The following is a 7,325-nucleotide window of genomic DNA, read 5'->3' as shown; positions in this document are numbered from 1 at the left end:
TTAATATTATATTGATATTTCAATCATTTATATATATACCTATTTTGATCTTGAATATATATATAATTATTCTCATATATTTACTTACAGATAAATATATAACTATATGTTATTTTGGAAAAACAATTTTACAAACATATAAATATATATATATATATAAATACTTTCTGAAATATATTTTTGGACCAGCCCAACAAGGCCCGTATTTTTATAAAAGTCCAAAAACATTTTTTTATAATATCCAGCCCAAACAAATAAATATATCTGGCCCAGTTCATTATCTATGCCCATATATTTTCGACATATATATATATCGTTTTAAAAGCCCATTCCATTTTCAGTTTTTAAAGCCCAAAACTGATTAAACCCTAGCATCTGGATCATTGATCACATACCTGATCTAATCTCAGCCGTTTATTTGATAAAATATACATACTACTTCTACAGTAACAACCCTATTTCCCAATTCACTTCTTCTCGCCTCTTGTCGACTCTCTCTCTTGGACTTAAAATCCTGGAAAATTTCCGATCAAAATCTTTCTCTTCTGATGAAATTCGATTTAGTTCTTGACAAGCTGTGATTATATATATATATATATATATATATATTCATCGAATATCTTATAGATTCGATGAAATCATTGTTGGGGTTGGTTAAAATAAAGCCGATTCGATGATAAGCATCAATAATTCCTTGTGAATTATTGAAAAACATCGAATCGTATATATGATTCAATCGTTTATTTATCCACACACACACTCATGTTTGTGTATTTTAATTTTCATTTTAATTTTGTAAAAACCCTAACCGATTCATAAGTTTGTGAGCAGGAGAAGACGGAGAAAGATGTAAAACAATAAAACGGATGAATAAAATGGCTGCATGCGGCTTGAAACTCGCGAAACTCGGAGGTTGACTCAGTCCGTGACCGAGCCAACCAGGTAAGATCTGTACATTTGGCTAAGTTACAGACAAAGGTAAGTAATTAACCCCATTTTCGTATGTTTCATGAATGAATTAGTGCTGATGAACCCTAATATGATACTATGATTCCTATGAACTTCTTTGTTTGATTTAAAGTAAAACTAAGTCTGAAATTGTGTGTATCTGATTGATTTACATTTTAATCTATTTTGTAGAAACAGAACATCGAGTTATGTAAAGTGATTGGTCTAAATGTATAAATGAAATTTTGATTTGATTATTTGACAAATCTCTCTGTTAAGGATATAATTGATCGAATGCATCTTGTGAAGTATGATGTGAAAACAAAAATTTGATAGTTAACTGATACATGCTTGATTGTTTTCTGTTATAAATTTAATGATTTAATCTTAAAAATATCTTTTTTTCCCTATCTGTAAACTTGACTGATTTAATTTTATAAGTTGGAATTTGATCTGGTTGTATAAATGAGATTAACAAAATGTTCACCTAAATTGTTATTTAATTGATTAAAGTAGTATTCAATTGAATCAGTCACTAAACTTGGATTTTTGTAATAATCTAGAAAATATTGATTAAATTTCTGTGAAAAGTTAATTGGTTTGACTGAATCTATATTTTGAATGTGCTATTTCTGTACTTTATGTTAAGATAAACGGCTTGGATAAATGAATAATCTATAAAAATTAATTGCTTATCTGCTTCCTTATAGTTTATTATATATATAAGATGACAGATCCCTAACATAAATCAAATGTACAACTTCATTTAGTAGAAAATGTGAACTGATATATGTGTATGTGTATACTGTCGTTCAAGAACAACTGATTTATTGACAAATCTCTCTGTACTCTAGGTCCTTGTTTATATAGGAATATTTTAAACTATGACCTATGCATGTGCTAACATGATTTAATTTGTTAAAAAGTCTTATACAAAGATTAAGGTGAATATGATAAGTCTAAGTTATAAACCTTGAATGAATCATATGTTAAAAGACTCTGTCAGATTATTCTGTGCTAAGTGTGTGAATGATTATGTGGCAATACTGGCTAAAAGAATATCTCTATTTTGTGTCCTTAAACATTATAATTATGTAATAATAAAGCCACACTTAAAAGATACTATGTAAGAATAACCTTTTACTGATAATTCAGAGTATGTATGGACGATTAATTATTGTTTAATCTACTTATCTAATCAATTGCAATACATGAGATGTTCTGAAATGTTGTGTTATAACTGAAAAATCAATGTATTTGTCATCTCTATGACTCACTTGCTACTATGTGTATATGTGTTCATAAAAATCAGTTTTAGTATGTAACTCTAATAAGTATGCTTGTAATTCTCAAAAATTAAATGTGTGATTATATACTCTGCATATGTGATAACCAGTTCCACGAATCTTTGATTAAAGACACTGGTTTATCTATTAATACAGTGGAATCCATTGATAATTCTGATACAATATTATGCTTATAAAATCAAAAAGTTTCGTGCTTTATGGTTTACTTGCTTCCTGCCATGTCATGTTAACTCCAGTGATACTATTTGAAGATCATTGTAATATCCGGGATATATCGTGTAATTATTTTTGCTAATAAATAATTATTATGTATGTTCAGTATCTATTTTGTGAATTATTTGTTAAGTGTTAAATATGTTTGGATGTTTAAAAATATTATTAATTGAGTATTTTAATTTTCATATGTCCAAAATAAAATATAGATAATTGTCATATCTTCCTAATTATTTTTATGTTAATTTATGAATTTATAGGAATCATATGGATTTTATAAAATCTTTTTTTTTCCGAGTATTTAAAACCTATTTTATAAAAACGGGAACCAGCCAACGTTAACCGTTTTTACATTTTTAGAACCCGAAACTCTTCCGAGAACTCCTTCCTAACCTAATTACAATATTCCGAGTATTTTCCGTGTTTCGACTTTTTCGATCCGGCGTAGGGTTTGTCCTGCGCGGGTCCCGGCGCAACATTTTCGATACATTATTCGTATCGGTAAATCAATAAAACTCGTATTTTCGAGAAACGGGAGCTTTTTATTAAACTATCACAATTATCACCTCGTAATACGTGTAACCAGGCGCTGAGACCAAGACCGCAGTACAAATTGTACTGGTTTGGATAATTATCTCGAAAACCGGTACCGTTTGGATCAGTTTTAATAAATAAACGTACCATTTTATATCTGAAATGATCCAACAGGATACTAATTTCCCGTAATTATAAATAGCCTCTACCGCATTTTATTTTGTATCAGAAATCATTTGTAAACAGTATTTACAGAATTTCTACCGAGAAAATACTATAATTATATTATGTTCTTCGTAATCAAACACAAATTCGGAGGCGTTATCGATATCCGATTTTGGCGTACATATACTCAAAACGAAGCTACTGAAATCTAGAATCCAAATCTTCCATCAATTTCAACCCAGAAACATTAGGTGATTTTCTATTTAATTATTTATATTCGAATTTCTTGGTATTTAAATTATGAATTTTTGTTCGAGAGATTGTTTGTATGATTTGATGATGGAATGTTGTAGAGCTCATCTTCCTGATGATTTTGGTATATTATATGTGTGATTTGGAGTTTAATAACGTGTTTAATTTTGTGTTTGATTCTCGAATTGATGAACTAGGGTTTTTAGTCGTTTGAATGTTCTTAATTAGATTTAGGCCTTTCTTTGTTTGGGATTGAAAGCTGAAATTAATTACATCATTGAGTAGATCGTGGAAAAACAAATCGATTCATGTGTAGCTTGTTAACTGACGACCTCTGGATTGTGTAACTCGAATATCGCCGGAAAACAAACCCAGGCGGCGGCGGGATTTTTCCGGTTAATTTTCCGGCTGAATTACGAATGTTTTCCTGGATTGATTGTGATATTTGAGTTCTTGATAATCTGCTCTTGAACCCTGGAATTTTTGGCATGTTTCTGGAACGTTTCCAGCCGCCGAAAAAGCTCCATGGCGGCGGCCATGGAATCCGGCCGGCGGGAGTTCGTCGGAGAAGACACAGGGGTAGCAAACTTCAGTTTGGCCCCTGTAGTTGTCCCCAATATTCAGACTTCGTACCCCAGTTTTATAAATTTACAAAAATTATACTTCTGTATTGATTATTTTCAAAAACTAAATTTCTGTTTATAAACTTTTCAAAAATAGGATTTCTTTTTATAAAATGATTTTAAAAATAAAAATAAAATAGTTTTAACTATTTAAAAATTCTGAAAATGATTATTTTAATTCCAAAATTTGTTTTTAATTTAAAAATAAATCTAATTATTAATAAATTAGTTTTAATTAATAATTAATTAATTAATTGATCAATTAATCTAAATATTAATTGGTTAATTAGTTTAATTAGTTATTAATTAATTTTAATTGATTATTTAATTGGATTTAATTATTTTAAATTGATTTAAAATTCCGGAAAATAGTTTCGAGCTTTAAAATATTATTTTAAATTATTTTCAAGGCTCGATAATTATTATAAGATTGTTTTGAAGCCAGAATTGGCCAACCGAACCCTGTTTATTACTCTGAAATTGATCCAACGACCCGTTTTAATTCCGAAAAATATTTTAAAAATCATTTTAATTACCTGAAAGCCTGTTTATGACCCGAGACTTCTTTATAAACGATATACCATTGATTATTTGACGTGTTATGTGTTATATGTCACTTGTTGGTTGACTGTCGGTCTATATATTCGGTGATTACTTGTTTATAGCCTAACTTTCGATCCGTTAATCGGATTTGGGTGAAACGAAGGGTAGATAGAAATATATGTCGAATAGAATCGTATGAGTTAAATGTTGATAGATATTTATAATGCCTAGCAGAGTAAGCAAGGCATAAGAAAGGGAAGCAGGTGATCAGAAAATAGAATTGACATGTAGAAAATATAACAAGTGATCAGAGATTAGAAGTGAGGCATAGAAGAAACAGATGAATGGTTGTTGAATAGAGTCGTAGACGAGTACAAGTGAAGTTGGAATCGATTATGATAAGGTAAGTACTTCAAAACCTTTTTGAGATATATTGCAAATATTTCTAAATTCTCTTGCGACATATTGTTAATATTCAAAGTAGCTCTGTTTTATATTGGAAATACTTTGAATCCTCCAGCCTTGAACCTGAGCCACATCATTTGATCTTTGAGTCGTAAGCCTTATTCTTTGTGAACCATTTCTTGTCGATTTACCAGATATTAAACCACACAAATACGATACTACTCCATAAATATATATCCATCATATTCCAAATACTGGAACAGAATTGTTTATATATACAGAAACTTTTATACTTAACCATACCTTGTGATATCAAAGCACTAAAACCTTGTAAAAATACTATTCATCTATTACCCGATTATCCTACCGGCTGGAGGCCACTTCTTTTATGAACTTTGACATACCCTTTCGGTAACCATGAATTTTTACCATGCTTTTATACAAATGTTTTATTGTTATTGATTATGATCTGGTTTTATTGAATTCTATTGTTTATCATATTAAACTGCTTTAGAATTGGATAGTTTTCTTTGTATGGACCATATTCGTGGTCAGACCATATCGATGGTCAAATAAGGCCAATGTGTGCCTTGGATCCAGTAATTAGAGCAATGTTGTGTGCTTTGCTCGGGGTTAGTGCGTGACTGATCAGCAGCCTAACCTTGGTTTTAAAAACTTAAAATGAATATCCAATTCTATTGGTTGTTTAACAAGAAACTTGATTCCTTTGAATCACCTCGTTTATTATTGTTTAACCTCAGTTATTGATAATATGACTTGCTGAGCTAGTTAGCTCACTCTTGCGAATCTTTTTATGTATTCTATAGTTAAAAAGGACACGGTTGATAGCGAGGTTTCCCAGTTCAATGTTCGAGCTAGGATTCCAGATTATGATTGATCGAGCTAGAAGGAGCTTATTGCAGTAGTGAGATAGTAAGGTTGTAAGAATAATTTCATATCAGTTGTAAATTAAATTAGTTGGGATTTGGTACGTTATAATAAAAGTTAAGGTTGTGGCTTGTTTTCATACTTTAACCTATTGCGATCCGTGGTTATGTAAAGCAGGGTCATTGCAAATAATATTTTATATACAGGTTTATATATTGAGTATGTGTTGTGGACCCCAAACTTCTGACCCGGGTTTGGAGGGCGCCACAATCATTCTGTATTCTTAAAAGTATTATCAGCTTAATCAGTTCTGTGCAAGCTTAAACATAGTTTAATGATTAATAAACAATTGCACAAACACACATTGCCTTCACAGTAAGACCTGGAAAGGAGGCCATGAGCAACCTTGTATCTGGATCACTGTTGTGATCAATGGCCACCTAGAAATCTAGGTTTTAATAGAAAAAATTTGTGTTTGACCCTTAAAATTATTAATTGCTATCTGATATAAATGTGGTATGAATTAAATGTTGCTGATTATTAAATGTTAAATGATTGAGTGATAAATGTTTGAATGCTGAACTTTAAGTGATTAAATACATTTTACATTCCTTATGTTGCATTCTGTGATACATTGCTTTGAAGTGCACTTACCTTGAGAAATAAATGTAACAGATTTTATATATTTGCATTAAAAACACAGTTTTTCTTTCAAACTCACTCCAAGCACAGCTATATCCTTAAATGCATTTATACTGATAGTACAGTCTCTTTGTGGTAGAGTAAGCTATGATATCAGCTTTATGTCTCACAGTTTTCAAAAATGTGTACTTATGTACTGTACAGTTTTCTAAAGTAGAAACAAAGACAAAGAATTATTACATTCTTTATTCCTGCTGTAGTGGTATATGATTTGTGTGTATTAGTTGCATTACATCATTCATTCATATGCATCATCCTAGTAGTTATTTGAAAAATAGGCTTGGATTTGTGTATAACACAGCCATGTATGCATTAAATAATTTCCTTTATTAATGAACAGTAAATACTTTTTAGAAAATTTTATTTTTTTTAAATCCCTTTACATCTGTGTTAAAAGTTTATATATATGCATATCTTATATGCTACATTCACACACACTAGACATTTGCATAAGTCCACTTCACTTGCAACATGAACCCAAATGCCAATTCCTATTACCCCAAGCCCAGAACACTGATTGAAAACCCATATCTTCTTGAAGATATGGAGAAAAATCAGTTTGACCATCACAAAACCTCTGCTTTCAAAACTGTTCAATCCTCACTTCCCAAACACTATCATAAAAGACACTTTCCACCTAAACAACTCAGAAAGGGATACAAAAATCACACCATTCTTTTCTACCAAAGCAGAAAATTTCAAAATCCTCATTCCCCTGACCCTAGACCAACTAAACCATTCCAAG

General features: G+C 30.6%; 1 long non-coding RNA gene across 1 annotated transcript; it reads left to right on the top strand.

The window, feature by feature from the left end:
• Positions 1-399: 399 nt before the first annotated feature.
• On the top strand, positions 400-6,025 carry LOC141678568 (uncharacterized). Its single transcript, XR_012557798.1, has 2 exons — positions 400-942; positions 5,818-6,025. It is a non-coding gene; the product is annotated as an uncharacterized LOC141678568 (long non-coding RNA).
• Positions 6,026-7,325: the final 1,300 nt, after the last annotated feature.

Source organism: Apium graveolens, chromosome 8 (genome assembly GCF_009905375.1).
Source record: "Apium graveolens cultivar Ventura chromosome 8, ASM990537v1, whole genome shotgun sequence".
NCBI classification, from domain to species: Eukaryota; Viridiplantae; Streptophyta; class Magnoliopsida; order Apiales; family Apiaceae; genus Apium; species Apium graveolens.
Note: the sequence above shows the minus strand (reverse complement) of the source record. Positions and strands in the feature narration are given on the sequence as shown.